This window comes from Bubalus kerabau, chromosome 1, assembly GCF_029407905.1.
Source record: "Bubalus kerabau isolate K-KA32 ecotype Philippines breed swamp buffalo chromosome 1, PCC_UOA_SB_1v2, whole genome shotgun sequence".
NCBI classification, from domain to species: Eukaryota; Metazoa; Chordata; class Mammalia; order Artiodactyla; family Bovidae; genus Bubalus; species Bubalus kerabau.
The window spans coordinates 54288058-54304639 of NC_073624.1; the positions used below are offsets into that span (position 1 = coordinate 54288058).

The 16582-nt window shown below is 42.5% G+C and overlaps 1 pseudogene; it reads right to left on the reverse strand.

The window, feature by feature from the left end:
* Positions 1 to 14651, reverse strand: part of LOC129644107 (uncharacterized) — a 58029-nt pseudogene extending 43378 nt beyond the window's left edge.
* Positions 14652 to 16582: the final 1931 nt, after the last annotated feature.

Sequence of the window (16582 nt, forward strand, 5' to 3'; positions counted from 1 at the left end):
GAACTGAACTGAATATATAAAAGGGATCTGTGGAAATGACTAAACTGATCCCTCACACACACCTACTAAATACCACTTATCACCTAACTAAAAGAAGTTCTCTGTCCTACACTAGACCATTCATTCACAGGATTTCACTAAACATGCTTCAAATATATGTATATATACAATACATACAGAAAATATTTCACATTTCTCATATCCTTTATGTTACCTAATGAATATTTAAAATAGCCAAAAAATGGAAAAATAATAGTACACTAAGATGTTTAGCCAATATAACCAACATTAGACTTTTAAAGAAAGTCTCAATCTTTCCAGTTCTCTCATAAAAGGTTTAGAAATAAGAGATAAGTTTGCATTGTGCTTGAACAGACTTTCTTTCAAGGGCTTAAGAGAAAACTGTAGAAAGCAGGAGTATTTAGAAGTTCCTCTAATTCAGGAACATTTTCACATGTGTAGAATATCAGGAGAAAAAAATTAATAAAGATACCAATTTACACAATCTTGTTCAGAAAATACAAGAGGAAGAACCATTTTCCAACCCATTTTGTGAAACCAGTATTATCCTGATAGTCAAACTAGACAAAGCCAGCACAAGAAAACCGTGGACCAATATGCCTCATAAACAAAGACAAAAAATTCCTAAACAAAATAATGGCAAATTAAATCCAACGATAAATAATAATATACCATGAGCTAGTGGGGCTTATCTTGAGAATGCGAGGTTGGTTCAACATTAAAGAAATCAATTGATGTAATCTGCCATATTAACAGTTAAAAACAAAAACCACATGATCAATCGTATGCCAACCAATTAGATACCCAACATGAAACTGAAAAAGTCTGAGAAAGACATGACTACTCAAACTGACTTTTGAACAAATGGAAATCTGAACAGACCTATAACAAACAGAATTAGTAGTCAAATCTCCTACAAAGAAAACCTCAGGCTCAGGTGCCCTCACTAGTGAATTCTACCAAACATCTACAGCAGAATTAATATCAATTCTTCACAAACTCTTCAAAAAATTCAGAAGACAGAATAGTTTCCAACTCATTTTATGAAACTATTACTGCCCTGATACCAAAACCAGACAAGGACATCACAAGAAAACAAAACCACAGACCAGGGAATTCCCTAGTGGTCCAGTGGTTAGGACCTCAGGCTTTCACTGCCGAGGCCCAAGTTCAATCTCTGGGTGGAGAAGTAAGAAGTAAGCTGCACAGTGTGGCCAAGAAAGAAAAAAAGAAAAACCACCGACTAATATGTCCTATAGATAGAAAATCCAAAAATCCTCTACAAAACATGAGAAAACCAAATCCAGCAACATATACAAAAGATTATATACCACAATGAAGTGAATGAATTTATCCTGGGATAAACTTAACACAGGTTGATTTAATATATGAAAAACCAATCAATGTAATATCTCATGTTAACAGAATAAGGGACAAAAACTACATCATAATCTCAATAAATGCAGAAAAAACATCCGCCCAAAAATCCAACACCCTTTAATGATAAAAACACTCAACAAACTAGAAATAGAAGGGAACTCTACTAACCTGAGGAGAAGGCAATGGCACCCCACTCCAGTACTCTTGCCTGGAAAATCCCATGGGCAGAGGAGCCTGGTAGGCTGCAGTCCATGGAGTCGGGAAGAGTCGGACATGACTGAGCGACTTTACTTTCACTTTTCACTTTCATGCATTGGAAAAGGAAATGGCAACCCACTCCAGTGCTCTTGCCTGGAGAATCCCAGGGACGGGGGAGCCTGGTGGGCTGCCGTCTATGGGGTCGCACAGAGTCGGACATGACTGAAGTGACTTAGCAGCTACTAACCTGATTGGAGAAGGAAATGGCAATCCACTCTAGTATTCTTGCCTGGAGAATTCCTTGGACAGAGGAGCCTGGTAGGCCACAGTCCATAGGGTTGCAAAGAGTCGGACATGACTGAGTGACTTAGCACTACTAACCTGATAAAGTCTACCATGAAAAATTCACAGCTACCATCATATTTAATGGTGAAAGACTGAATGCTTTCCCCCTAAGATCAGGAACAAGTTAAAGATGTCTGCTCTTGCCACTTCTATTCAACACTGAACTGGAGGTTTTAGCTAGGGCAATTAGGCAGTAAATAAAAGTAAAGTTATCCAAATTTGAAAGGAAGTAGTAAAACTAAGTGTTCACAGATAGCACAATACTATAATGTAGAAAATCCTTAGGAATACAGATACATACATACACCTCTCTAAGAATGAATGAGAAAATTCAGCAAGTTATAAGATACAAGGTTAATATACAAAAATCAATTATATTTCTGTATACTAGCAATAAGCAATCTGCAAATTAAATTGGGCAAGCATTTTCATTAACAGTAGCATAAAAAAGAACAAAATACTTAGGAAAAGGTTTAACGGAAGCAGTGCAAGACCTATACACTGAAAACTACAGAACATTATTGAAACAAAGAACTAAATAAATGGAAAGACATCTCAAATTCATTGACCGGAAGACGTAATATTGTTAAGACGGTAGTATTTCCCAAATTAATCTACAGATTCAATACAATCCCTTTCAAAATCCTAGGCTGTCTTTTTGCATAAATTGACAAGCTGATCCTAAAATTCACATGGAAATGCAAAGGACTCAGAATTGCCAAAACCTGGAAAAACAGGAACAAAGTAGGACTCACACTTCTTAATTTTCCAACTCACTACAAATCAACAGTAATCAAGACAGTGCGGTACCAGCATATGCACAGACAACAGACTGATGCAATCGAATTGAGACTCCAGAAACAAACCAGTATGTTGATTTTTGACAAGGGTGTCAAGACAACTCAAAGGGCAAAAATAGTCTTTTCAACAAACGGTTGACAATTTGTATATCTACCTACAAAAGAATGAATTTGGACCCCTTCCTCATACTATATGCAAAGATTAACTCAAAATACATCATGGAACTAAATGAAAGAATAAAAACTCTAAAATTCTTAGAAAAAAAAAATAGAAATAAATATTTGTGACCTTGGATAGTTTCTTGGATATGACAGCAAACTAGATCCCACATGCCACAACTAAGAGTTCGCTACCAAAACTAAAGATCTGGCATGCTACAAGGAAGATCAAAGAAGCCAAATAAATAAATAAATATATATATTTTAAAAACCTATAAAACTGACAACCAAAATGTCAATTTTACTTACAGATTAATTTTTTAATAAAATTTTAAAAGATATCCCAAAAGATATATTCATTTACTAAGTAGTTGTCATTACAAAAAAAGAAAACAAGACTGCAACAGAGATCATATGCACAGAACAGGGACATGAATTAAAGGATCATTCCTTTCAGAGAACTGCTTCCAGAAATGTACTTGAACTTATGCAAATCCCTCTACTCAAATCTTTTCCAAATGCAATTAAGACATTATTTTGGATTTTATACAATTGGATTTTAATACAGTTATTACTTTAAAGCAAGTTCTTTCCTGCTATCTCAGGAGTTGCTGACTTGTTCACATAAAATGAAGTGAACGGGTTAAAATCTTAGTAGTTATTCAGGCATGCATTCCAGGAGCCAAGACAGGAAAACAGACATGTCTGAGATAATAGATGTGAAATTACCTTGTATATTGTGGAATCCTATAAAATGCTAGGTATTTTTGTATGAAATTATTACATGTTCTATGCATTTACTTTTTTTTTGGCCACGCTGCAAGGCTTGTGGGATCTTAGTTCCTCCACCAGGTATTGGACCTGGGCCCTCCGCAGTAGAAGTATGGAGTCCTAACAACTGGACCACCAAAGACGTCCCTGCCTTTTTTTCTAGGAGACAGATCCTCAGAATTTTGAGAGCTGGAAAGGATTTAAGGTTTATCCATTCACTTTATTTTGCAAATGAGGAAATCAAGGCCCAGAAGTGCCATGGAACTTGTCTCAAATCACACAGTTCATTGATGGTAAAACAGAACTAGAACTCCTCTCAGCTCTGATTCTCTTTCCACTTCCCCTCAAGTGATTTGTGGAGCCACAGTCTAAATAAGTACCCGTCAAATATAATAAGAGCTCTCTGTAATGACGGTTCTATACTGAGATCAACTTTAGAAGCTAAGTGTTATTTATCAGGATCTTCCAATTCAAGTATACATTCCAGGAACCCGACTGATCTTATGGACGTGAAGTGACGAAGGGATTCTACTCTGCTTTGTAGGCAGGATCGGTGAGCTCACAAGCATTCAGCATTCACCACATAAACAGGACATTTTTAATCGTATTCAAGATTTCTATGACTCAATTTTAGTCTACCTGTCCTTAAACATAAGGTTAAACTGTCCTGAATACGCTCCTCTTCCCCTTCCAGGTACTAGCAATCCTCCAGAAAGTTTTATTTTAATTCAACTGCTTGTTTTCATGGGAACAAAATATTTTACTTTCAACTCTTATGAGGGGTGAGCGATGGAGGTTCTCATTAGGTTAAATATGGCTCATCAATCTGTTGAGTGAGACGAGAGAGCACCAGCTTCCTCCCTGGCTCCATTGCCTACTGGTTGTATGCCCTGTGTACCTCTCTGTGCCCATCTTCTTCATTTGGTTGGTGCAATAACTGAATGAGTTAGTACATGTAAAGCACTCAGCACAGTGCCTGGCTCAGAATGAGCACTCACAAATATCACTACTTTTCATAAAAAGTCTCAGACATTATACATCACTTCAGAAAACAACCTCAGAAGTGCACATTTGCTCACATTCCCAGCCCTGACAATAATGCCTAACATCTAGAAGATGGTTAGTAGGTGTTGAGTGAGTAGATACAACCCAATTTTCAAGATTACCTTAGGAGCTGTGTGTGTGAGTTGCTCACTCATTTCCAACTCTTTGCGACCCCGATGGACTACAGCCCACCAGGCTCCTCTGTCCTTGGAATTCTCCAGGCAAGAATACTGGAGTTGGTTGCCATTCCCTTCCCCAGGGTATCTTCCCAATCCAGGGATCGAACCCAGGTCTCCCACATTACAGGCAGATTCTTTACCATCTGAGCCACCAGGGAAGCCCACCTTAGGAGTTACCTTCTCTTTCAAAAAACTATACTATTTGGAACTACAATATCCCATATGGAATGCTGGAAAAACCACTCCTCCCTCATGACAAGGGCAGTTTTACCTGTCTGAGCTGTCTCATTTGTAAGATTTCAAAGAGTCAGAAGCAAGAGAACTAGATAAAGGAGGTTTCCAAGGGGGGAAAGTGATTCTTGAATTGATCAAAGGTTGGGGGGCGGGGAGCGGGGAGAAATTAGATAGAAGAGGAAAACTTGGCTCACTTTATTCAAACATTTACTGAGCACCGACTATGTGCCATGCACTATCCCAAACAGGAAATTTAACTCTAAACCAGATAGCCTTGCCCTGAGATCTCAGTCTTGTAGAATATAGTACACAATACACTGTATGTCCTATGACAGAAATGCAAAGGGGCCGGGTGTTCACAAAAGGCAATACTAACTCTATTTGGGGAATCACAAAACTGTCACTTGGACTTGGTCTTGATGGGTAAGGAGAGTTTGCCCAAAAAAGAGAAGAACGAAGGGTATTCCAGGCAGAAGAAATCAAACATTCAAGAATAAAATAAGTGAAGGTGACTGTCAAGGTCAAGGAACAGAAAAAACAAAACAGAAAAACAAAACTCGGTCAAATGCAAGACAGGAGGGCTTTAAAAGAGTCCTAAACCTGTCAAAAGTTCTTAGCTCTTAAAAAAAAAATTCACCTGGAGTTTCAGCATTGACCTTATCCAGTATGAATGATCATTAATCAGTGCCCATGCAAAAAGAAAAGGACTTCCCTGGTGGTCAAGTGGTTAAGAATCTGCCTTTCAATGCAGGGGATGTGGGTTCGATCCCCAGTCAGGGGAACTAAGAAAGCCCTTGCACTGCAACTAACAAAAGCCCATGCAATAGCAACGAAGACCCAGAGCAGCCAAAAAATGAAAAGATCTCACACGCAAATTCCTTTAAAATCTACCACCCCCCCCCCCCCACCCCATACTCCTCTGCTCGCACCCATAGCCAGAGAAGTTGACTGGGTTTTGTTTTGCTGCTGTTGTTTGAATAAATACAATTAACACTACTTAGCAAGCCTGTCCCAACAGCTGTACCCTAAAACAAGCCGCCAGACACACACCTGCTCATGCTTCCCTCCTGCTTGTCCCTACGTCCAGCTGCCTCTTAGCTTAGTCCCTGTGCTTGACTGAAGGCCAAATCCCAGTTCAGTTTCCCTTACATTCTGCTTTGACCCGGAATTCCCTCTCTCCCAGCCAGATCAGCCTAGCCAAATCCTGAGAATTACCAGTCCAGCAGATAAAACCATACCCTGGAAGATACCACAGAGCCCTGCTTGCTGCCGATGGGTACAAGGAAACAAACCATGCTTCCTGCTCCGCCAACACCAGGACTGTTTAGCCCAGCCTGCCTCAGGGGTGGAGAGCTGCTTGTTGAGTTTCAGTTCCTTCTACCCCCACCTTCTTCCTTGATCTCACTGCATACATAAAAGGCAAAAAAAAAAAAAAAAAAAAATCTAGCTCTTGCTTAGTTAGGTAAGATTACTTCTGTAAACCTAAAACAAACATGATGAACAAACGTGATGATCAACAGTGCTGTGCCCACCTCAAAACAGATCTTTGTGATAAAGCACTTAATGAAACAATTATTAACTGGATATGGGGGGTGGGGCAGTGAAGCCTTCAATATGCTTACAGTGGTTACACCTCTTCAGCGTGCTGGACACACTTGAAAAAGTAGTGGAATTAGGGCGGCACAATTTGAGAAGAAGTGCAAAGAAATGGATGAAAACAATAGAATGGGAAAGACTAGAGATCTCTTCAAGAAAATTAGAGACACCAAGGGAACATTTCATGCAAAGATGGGCTCAATAAAGGACAGAAATGGTATGGACCTGACAGAAGCAAAAGATATTAAGAAGAGATGGCAAGAATACACAGAAGAACTGTACAAAAAAGATCTTCACGACCACATGATCACGATGGTGTGATCACTCACCTAGAGCCAGACATCCTGGAATGTGAAGTCAAGTGAGCCTTAGGAAGCATCACTACGAACAAAGCTAGTGGAGGTGATGGAATTCCAGTTGAGCTATTTCAAATCCTAAAAGATGATGCTGTCAAAGTGTTGCACTCAATATGCCAGCAAATTTGGAAAACTCAGCAGTGGCCACAGGACTGGAAAAGGTCAGTTTTCATTCCAATCCCAAAGAAAGGCAATGCCAAAGAATGTTCAAACTACCACACAATTGCACTCATCTCACAAGCTAGTAAAGTAATGCTCAAAATTCTCCAAGCCAGGCTTCAGCAATACGTGAACTGTGAACTTCCAGATGTTCAAGCTGGATTTAGAAAAGGCAGAGGAACCAGAGATCAAATTGTCAACATCCACCGGATCACTGAAAAGGCAAGAGAGTTCCAGAAAAACATCTATTTCTGCTTTATTGACTATGCCAAAGCCTTTGACTGTGTGGATCACAATAAACTCTGGAAAATTCTGAAAGAGATGGGAATACCAGACCACCTGACCTGCCTCTTGAGAAACCTGTATGCAGGTCAGGAAGCAGCAGTTAGAACTGGACATGGAACAACAGACTGGTTCCAAATAGGAAAAGGAATATGTCAAGGCTGCATATTGTCACCCTGCTTATTTAACTTATATGCAGAGTACATCATGAGAAACGCTGGGCTGGAAGAAGCACAAGCTGGAATCAAGATTTCCGGGAGAAATATCAATAACCTCAGATATGCAGATGATACCACCCTTATGGCAGAAAGTGAAGAACTAAAGAGCCTCATGATGAAAGTGGAGAGTGAAAAAGTTGGCTTAAAGCTCAACATTCAGAAAACTAAGACCATGGCATCTGGTCCCATCACTTCATGGCAAATAGATGGGGAAACAGTGGAAACAGTGGCTGACTTTGTTTTTTTGGGTTCCAAAATCACGCAGATGGTGATTGCAGCCATGAAATTAAAAGACGCTTACTCCTTGGAAGGAAAGTTATGACCAACCTAGACAGCATATTAAAAGGTAGAGACATTACTCTGCCAACAAAGGTCCATCTAGTCAAGGCTATGGTTTTTCCAGTAGTCATTTATGGATGTGAGAGTTGGACTATAAAGAAAGCTGAGTGCAAAGAATTGATGCTTTTGAACTGTGGTGTTGGAGAAGACTCTTGAGAGTCCCTTGGACTGCAAGGAGATCCAGCCAGTCCATCCTAAAGGAAATCAGTCCTGAGTGTTCATTGGAAGGACTGATGTTGAAACTGAAACTCCAATACTTTGCCACCTGATGTGAAGAACTGACTCATTTGAAAAGACCCTGATGCTGGGCAAGATTGAAGGTACGAGGAGAAGGGGACGACAGAGGATGAGATGGTTGGATGGCATCACCGACTCAATGGACATGAGTTTGGGTAGACTCCGGGAGTTGGTGATAACAGGGAGCCCTGGTGTGTTGCCACCATGAGGTTACAAGGAGTCGGACACAACTGAGCAACTGAACTGAAAACTGCTTAAAATACTGCTAAATAAGTGAACAATAATTTCGAGGTAGTCATAAATAAGATATAATATCACGATCTTCAGAAAAGGTATCCAAAACTTGGAAATAAATGAAGGGATGACAGTGTTTTTTCAATGTCATCCTGAGGCATTGTTTAAAAAACCTACTCAAGGCTCATTTAACAGTCTAAGAGAATGTACCTGTACAATTTACTGTTTATTAGAGTCCAGACATAGACGTTTCATATTAACTTGTACATTTCTGTCCAATAATACCAAAGGTTACAGTTTTATTGACCAGTTTATTGACCTGTAGGACATTAATCAGTTTTGTAATCATTAGCAAAATCCATTCAGCAATTCTTTGATTATGTAGGTCTCTATTCCTTGAATTCGCCTTTAAATTAGCTTTGCTACCTTATTGATTCCCTCATTAATTGATGCGTTCAATATATTTTTATATCTTATTTGTGTTTTTAACTTGTTGAAGATCATATTTTGATAACAGTCATTACATTGCTCAGTCATTTCTCTGCATTGTATTCTAAGAAGAGTTATTTTCTGCCCTGGCCACGCCTTTTCATGTATGCAAAAGGCACATTTTTCTTTCAATGTGTGCCAACTTGACATTATTTTACACATTCACGGGCCATAATTACCTGCAATCATACAACCATATCTTGTTTGGCCCTTATTTAACTGTTTTTGTTTTATTTAACTGAATTATTGCTGACATTTACAAACTGGAAGTCACAAAAATAATAAATATGGATTTCTAGTTTCTTTTGAGAAGTCAGAAGTTCTGGCAACACTATTCTCATCTTTGCACCCAATGGAAGGGGACCTGAGTAGACGCTGCCCCCCTTAGAGCATTCTCCCCTCAGTCTGCTGCAGTCCCCACCACTCCTTATTGTTTACCACCTGCCTGCTTCATTCATTTGGATTACTTGCTGTCCCTATAGATATTTGGGTCTTAAACCTCTCAACCTGGCCTTTTAATTCTTCTCATAATAAGTTATTTCTCCATCTATACCACTTCCCACCACCTGCTCAGTTCAGCTTTTCATCTAACAGACACTTGACAACTGAAGTGTATTGGTCTGTATACACCCTACACACACATGGGTGCACACACACATGGGCACACACACACACTGATCTGTGGCAAAAAATAATTTTTACATATTGATCAACAGTTGGTAGCACACCCATATGGAAGCTTCAACACACTTGAAAGCTGAAACCCACTGAACTATCACTTGATCCAATAGGTAACAAAGTGTTCATTTCTAAAAACAAAGGGTGATTTTGATGGTGATTTACAGCTGTACACATGTGGTCTAGTTTCTCCAAGCTACAGAACTGAAAACCAAGATATAAGGAACATCCATGAAATACTCAGAGATGTTCTATGAAGGTTAACAAGGTGGGGACATACAGATTAAGGCTTTCTTTCAAGAACTTAATCCATGACTTCCCTGGTGCTACAGTGGTTAAGAATCCACCTGTCAATGTAGGGGACACGGGTTCAATCCCTGGTCTGGGAACATGTCACATGTCTCGGACCCACTAAGCCCCTGCACCACAATTACTGAGCCTGTGCTCTAGAGCCCAGGAGCCACAACTTCTGAAGCCTGTGCACCTAGAGTCTGTCCTCTGCATCAGGAGAAGCCACCGCTATGAGAAGCCCCACACTGCAACCAAGAGTAGTCCCTGCTCACCACAAGTAGAGAAAGCCACCGTGTAGCAAGATCCAAATAATGGGCAAAGATTTTATTTAAATTATCTGGCTGGGACTTTTCAGGTGGTCCAGTGGCTAAGACTCTGTGCTTCCTATTAGGGGGCACAGGTTCAACCCCCGGTTCAGGAACTAGAACCACACATGCTTCGAGGCACGGCCAAAAAATAAATAAATTAAAAAAAATTATCTGGCTAATGTAGGTGAAAAACAAGTTTTCTCTTCAATTATCTAGTAAACAAGGCAACATTAGCCTCTAATTGCAGATTCCTAGCATGTCAGCCAAGATGATCTTTGGCTCACAGCTTTCAGTTTCCTCTTCCTCCTTCTGACTCACTCTATCAGCCTCAGTGACCTGCAGAGGCTGCCTTCACCCACATCTAGCTCCACTGCCGAGGACAAGAGCCTATTTCAGGAAAAGACAGTCTGACTCTGGCCCAGACACCTCACTGCTGCATTCTCAGACCTTGGTTCTAACAGAATCAAGCCTCCAAAAGTGACGATTCCTGGCCCAATACCCTGAGACTGATTTAGCAGGCCCAGGGTGGAGACCAGGAAAAGGAGCTTTTAATCTCCACATCCCTTAGTGTATTAATTCTCTCGCAGGTGGTGATAGGATAACACTTGGAGAAACACTGCCTCAAGTAACTAATTCTTACATGCTTAATTCTCTCGCAGGTGGTCTTAGGACCACAGAAACTCTGCCTCCATACCTCTCTGAAGAAGCTGGTCAGCATTAGTAACACCGGCTTATGAAAAATTCCTCACTAAAAAAAAAAAAAATTTCCTTTGGGCTTCCCTGGTGGCCATGTGGTAAAGAACCTGCCTGCCAATGCAGGAGACACGGTTTTGATCCCTGATCCTGGAAGATACCAAATGCCGAGGAGCAAATAAATCCATGTGCCACAACTATAGAGGCTGTGCCGCAGGGCCCACGAGCTGCAACTGCTGAAGTCTGCAGCACTAGAGCCCATGCTGCGCAATAAGAGCAGCCACGGCAATGAGAAGCCTGCGCATCCCAACCAGAGAGTAACCGCGGCTCACCGCAACTAAAGAAAAGTCCACGCAACAGTGAAGACCCAGCACGGCCCCTCACCCCCACCCCACCAAAAATAAACAAATAAATCCTTAAAAAAATTGCCCTTTGCCGTATGGACACATTTACTGACTCCCAGCTATCTTTAAGTTGCAATGCCAAGGACTGTGGGAAATGGAATAATGAACAAGATATCTTTCAGATCCTCAAATATCCAGCAGGGAAAAGAAATGTTTACAAGTTAACTAAAATAGAATGGACTATGTGTCATGGCAGAAATACAGATTAAAATTTAAGCTCCCAGAAGTTAAGTCTTTCCACCATCTTTCTGAAGTATCTTGTAGCCGTCCACTTTTATGATTACACATGATGACACAGCATTTTTCTACATTACTCCTCTGCACTAGACTGCAGGTTCAAGGGCTGAGATCATGCCTTATTTACTCTGGTGTCCCTAGTGCCTGATAAGAAATAGATGTCTGCTTGAGGAGTCATCCAACCCAGACATTCTTCCTCATTACAACTTGGGCAACTCATGACTGTGAGATGCTTCACTTTAGATTCTGGCTGCTCATTTAAGAAATTAGTTTCTTGAAACCTAGCCATATAATTTTATAGTGGGAGGGAACTTCAAGAACATATGATCTAACATTTCACTAAATTTGCAGATCACTGGTGAGACTCAAGAAAGGTAACTTCAAAAAAAAAGAGAAAGGTAACTTCTAGAATGTTTACAGGTGATACATGGAAGAACATTTTTATTAAAGTTCAACAGGATGCATATATGTATGTGTATAGAAAAATGTGGGCTTCCCTGATAGAAAAATGTGTAGAACAAAGCAGTGCTTCTATAGATTAATGCTTAAAAAATGCTAAACTTACTTTGAAAAGTAAATGCAAAGGTGACATTTTTATGCTATTAGAAATAAGCAAAGGGAATTCTCTGGCAGTCCAGTGGTTAGGACTCATGCTTCCACTGCTGACAGTCTGGCTTTAATCTCTGGTGGCAAACTAAGATCCCTCAAGCCTTGAGGTGGGGCAAAAAAAAAAAAGAAGAAATCAGCAAAGTGGTTGCCCTTGGTGTGGTGGTGTGACAGTAAGAGGCATGAGGGGGTTTCTGAGGTATTGGAAAGCTTGTTTCTTTAGCTGGGTGCTGGCTGGATAGGGTCGTTCAGTTTGCAAAAACAATTGCACTTTTCTGTACATACAGTATACTTCAATTAAATAGCATTTCAGAAGGTGACATAATTAAAGAAAAATAGATCATAGTACATGAATATGGGGGAAAATTCTGAAACTGGAACACGGAAGGCAAATTTGGGACACACAGACTCAAACTGCTTCACCTAAACCTAACCCTGACCCTGACCCTGACCTGTGTGACCTTGAGCAGCAACTCCCCCACCCCACTTTCTCTCATTCTTCCCTTCCCCCATTTCAAGTCTGTACCACCTCCAGGCTGGTCTTATCAGCTATTCCCAGAGCAAGAAATCTTTGAGATACCCCTGCAAAATCTTTATTTCCAAGGGAGTTGCCTTCCCCACTTGGCTGTTTCTAACATTCCTCTTAGACCTTCACCATATGCTGCCCTACCTAAATTTTAAGTCTCTGAAAGAGGCAGACCCTACAGCATTTAACAACTCCATCAGCTGGGCAGGTTACAATTCACACAACATTGTAAATCAACTACACCTTGGTTTAAAAAAAAAACACTTTTTTTTTTTTTTTAATCGGGCAAGTTACTTTTGTGGGTCTCACTTTTTACACTTGAGAAAATCAGAGGTGAGAGGTGGAGTACAATGGTGAAGACCTGGGCTTTGGAATCAAATTGCCTCAGCCATGTTCTACCACCCATATTCTACCACTAATCAGCTGCGGAACTTGGGGCGGGTTTTGTAACCTCTAGGTGCCTCAGTTTCTGTATCTGTAAAACAAGATCGTCCACGTCAAGTGTTTGAAACAGTGCTTAGTAACTGTTAGCCACTATGGCCATTACCTGCAAAGCCGAGGAAATACAAGAACCTTTCTCACCTCAAAGAGTAATTGAAAGGATACAGTGGGGTGCGTCAGAAACGTGCTGAAGGATAAAGTGCATCAGAAACGTGAAGATTCACGGGAGTAGGGGCAAGATCTGTCTGATAAGATTGGGGATAGATGGCAAGAGGGTGTGGGGGCCTGAGGGTACATGGCGGCGCCTCACACAAGACCTACCCAATCAGAATCTCCAGTTAAAACTGGTGTAAAACCGCCTCTGGCGCTTTGAGTCTGTCACTCTCAGCCCAGGGTCCTGGATTCCTGAGTAAGTAAGGAAGTGTTAGTCGCTCAGTTGTGCCCGACTCTTTGTGACGCCATGGATTGCAGCCCACCAGGCTCCTCTGTCCATGAGATTCTCCTCTGTCCATGAGATTTTCCAGGAAAGGACACTGGAGTGGGTTGCCATTTCCTTCTCCAGGGGATATTCCCAACCCAGGGATCGAAACCAGGGCTCCTGCACTGCAGGCAGATTCTTTACTGACTGAGCTACAAGGGAAACCCTGCGAGGCGAGGGTAATTACCCCGGGGTAGTCGCTAGGAGTCGGACAGGACTGAGCGACTTCACTTTCAATTTTCATTTTCATGCACTGGAGAAAGAAATGGCAACCCACTCCAGTGTTCTTGCCTGGAGAATCCCAGGGACGGGGGAGCCTGGTGGGCTGCCGTCTATGAGGTCGCCGAGAGTCCGACACGACTGAGGCGACTTAGCAGCAGCAGCAGCAGTAAGTGGCTTGGTCCCTTCCCCTCTCCTTTGGGAACGCGGTGCTTGTAACAAGGGTGCACCTTCCACACCCCGCGAGCCAAAAAAAAAAAAAAAAAAAGGCCAGTAATTCTCCATAAGGTGGACTCTGAACGTTCTTCGCAGGTCCGGTCTGCCGGCACCTGCCTCCAACCCCCTTGAAAGCTACAAGCCGGGCGGCCCTCCGCCAGCCGCCACCTCCGAGTCTCTCGGTGAACGGGTGTGGGGAGGGGGGGGTGGAGTCGGGGGGGGTGGCCTCTCTCCGCCGCGGGGCATCGCCGGCGCCCGCAGCCGGACAAGCCTCGCCCGTTTTTGGATTCTCCAGTTTGGCGCCCGTCAGGCCCGCGACAACGACCAAAAGCAGCCCGGCCGAGGAGCCTGGAGCGCGGGGCCCCAACCACAGCGGGCCAGCGCCGGACCTCTGGAGGGTCCCGGGGCCGCGCCTCCGCCCTCGGTCGTACCTGCCGTGCGACCGCCCCGGTCACTCTTGCGTTTGGCCTTCCGCTCGGCCGCCCGCGCCTCCTTGCTCTTGGCGCAGCCCATGGCGCGCGGGGCCCTGTGGGAACTCGAGGCCGAGCGACGCCGAGCGGGGGCCGCGCGCCCCCTGCCGGCCGCCGCCGGAAGGACCTCTTTCAAGACGTAGTTTTTTGTTTGTTGTAACGTTAAAATACGCTAGCCAAAGATGATTAAGAAAATGCAAAGTGGGAAGAAGAAGAAAAAGCATCATCCAAAATCTCCCCCTTCAAACTGCTTTTGCTGCGTTTATTACTTCTTCTGAAGACTCTTGAGAGTCCCTTGGACTGCAAGGAGATCCAACCTGTCCATCCTAAAGGAAATCAGTCCTGAATATTCATTGGAAGGACTGATGCTGAAGCTGAAACTCCAATACTTTGGCCACCTGATGCGAAGAACTGACTGATTTAAAAAGACCCTGATGCTTGGAAAGATTGAAGGCGGGAGGAGAAGGGGACGACAGAGGATGAGATGGTTGGATGGCATCACCGACTCAATGGACATGAGTTTGAGTAAACTCCAGACGTTGGTGATGGACAGGGAGGCCTGGAGTGCTGCGGTTCATGGGGTCGCAAAGAGTCAGACAGGACTGAGGGACTGAACTGAACTGATTACTTCTTTTCAGCTTTCCCCTCCCCACCCCACCCCCCACACACAATGCATAGTTTTGCACCCAGCTTTTCACTTAATACTAGCATTTTCCGTCTTATTATGTAGTCTGCCAGATAACTGCCTGGCTTCCATCGACACTTCAGAGTTTTCCAAAGAATGAGACTTATACTGCCATTGTGTTTTACGCAGAAGCCTGTTCAGACACCCCTACCCCTTACCTTATTCTTTTGTTTGTATAGCCCTGACAGCCTTATAACTTGCCCTATTTTCTCGGTCTCAGGCTATCTCCTCTCTCCTCCTAAAATGTACTGTTGTTGTTGCATAGTCCCTCGGTCTTGTTCCACTCTTTGCGACCCCATGGACTGTAGCCAGCCAGGCTCCTCTGTCCATGGGTTTCTCCAGGCAAAATTACTGGAGTAGGTTGTCATTCCCATCTTCCCAACCCGGGGGTCAAACCCATGTCTCCTGCATTGACAGGTGAAGTCTTTACCACTGAGCCACTAGGGAAGCCCCTAAAATGTATAACCCAGCAGAATAACTTCTTTGCATGTTTTTTCCCCTTTGTTATATCCCAACAGTCCAGAACAGTGCCCAGGACATTACAGAAATTCAATATCAAGAGGTGTAAGAGAGGAAACATATCTTTAATAATCAGCAGCATAATAGTGCTTCCAGTAGAGCTAAAGTACTAGGCCTCCTTGGTTCTCTTCATTAGACATTTAGTTTCTTGCTTATTTTAAAATATGAATAATGTTGCCATGAATATCTTTGTGTTTACAGCCTTAAGGCTCTCCTTACACATGGCCAAATTGCTTTTCCAGAAAAGCAGTCCTTGTTTATACTCCCAGGAGTAATGAATGAAAGTTCCACCACTCCCTGAGAGTGATTTTTTAAACACCAAAACCACATTGTGCCACATCAAGCTGGGGGCGGGAGGTGGGGGGGGGGGGGGTCACTGTTCTCAATCAGTGCAGTGCTTTATTTTTCTTTCTTCTGGTTAATTACCATATGTGAAGCATCCAACCCATATCCGACTCTGTTCTAGGGTTACAGAGTGTCTAATACAAGTTTCTGCTCTTGAGGAACTTCCATCCCAGCTAGATTCAGGGAACTTGTCTGGTCACCAGATGTGTGATAATGCTGCAGGCTCTTGCTTTTTATCTGGGTTTGTGGGCAAGCTTGTTACTTGCTTTTTGGGGGGAGCAACCCAGAATCAAAATGCTCTTGGAAAACACTGGGTGTTAAAAACAGGCACTGCCCCAGCCTCATGTTTGCTGTCCATCATAATAGTAACTAAATATAACTAAGCCCACAACCTTGAAAAGGCGAAGGAAAGCTCCCTCCCTTTG